This window comes from Arachis ipaensis, chromosome B9 (genome assembly GCF_059453495.1).
Source record: "Arachis ipaensis isolate K30076 ecotype BB chromosome B9, ASM5945349v1, whole genome shotgun sequence".
Classification (NCBI taxonomy): Eukaryota; Viridiplantae; Streptophyta; class Magnoliopsida; order Fabales; family Fabaceae; genus Arachis; species Arachis ipaensis.
In genome coordinates, this window is record NC_142444.1 from 52,419,373 (window position 1) to 52,420,268 (window position 896).

Sequence of the window (896 nt, forward strand, 5' to 3'; positions counted from 1 at the left end):
AAGGACTCTGAAGAGAAAATTAAGAGAAGCTAAAATACAACAATCCAGAGATAACCTTTCAGAAATTTTCGAACAGGAAGAGGAGATGGCAGCCGAAAATAATAATAATGCAAGGAGATTGCTTGGTGACTTTACTGCACCTAATTCCAATTTACATGGAAGAAGCATCTCCATTCCTGCCATTGGAGCAAACAACTTTGAGCTGAAACCTCAATTAGTTTCTCTAATGCAGCAGAACTGCAAGTTTCATGGACTTCCATCTGAAGATCCTTTTCAGTTCTTAACTGAATTCTTGCAGATATGTGATACTGTTAAGACTAATGGAGTAGATCCTGAAGTCTACAGGCTCATGCTTTTCCCTTTTGCTGTAAGAGACAGAGCTAGAGTGTGGTTGGACTCTCAACCCAGAGATAGCCTGAACTCTTGGGATAAGCTGGTCACGGCTTTCTTAGCCAAGTTCTTTCCTCCTCAAAAGCTGAGCAAGCTTAGAGTGGATGTTCAGACCTTCAGACAGAAGGAAGGTGAATCCCTCTATGAAGCTTGGGAAAGATACAAGCAGCTGACCAAAAAGTGTCCTTCTGACATGCTTTCAGAATGGACCATCCTGGATATATTCTATGATGGTTTATCTGAGTTATCAAAGATGTCATTGGATACTTCTGCAGGTGGATCCATTCACCTGAAGAAAACGCCTGCAGAAGCTCAAGAACTCATTGACATGGTTGCAAATAACCAGTTCATGTACACTTCTGAAAGGAATCCTGTGAATAATGGTACGCCTATGAAGAAGGGAGTTCTTGAGATTGATACTCTGAATGCCATATTGGCTCAGAACAAAATATTGACTCAGCAAGTCAATATGATTTCTCAGAGTCTGCATGGAATGCAAGCTGCAT

The 896-nt window shown here is 41.1% G+C and overlaps 1 non-coding gene across 1 annotated transcript; it reads right to left on the minus strand.

Moving 5' to 3' along the window:
* Window positions 1–481: 481 nt before the first annotated feature.
* LOC148544653 (small nucleolar RNA R71) lies at window positions 482–589 on the minus strand. Its single transcript, XR_015901635.1, has one exon. It is a non-coding gene; the product is annotated as a small nucleolar RNA R71 (small nucleolar RNA).
* Between the last annotated feature and the right edge of the window lie 307 nt (window positions 590–896).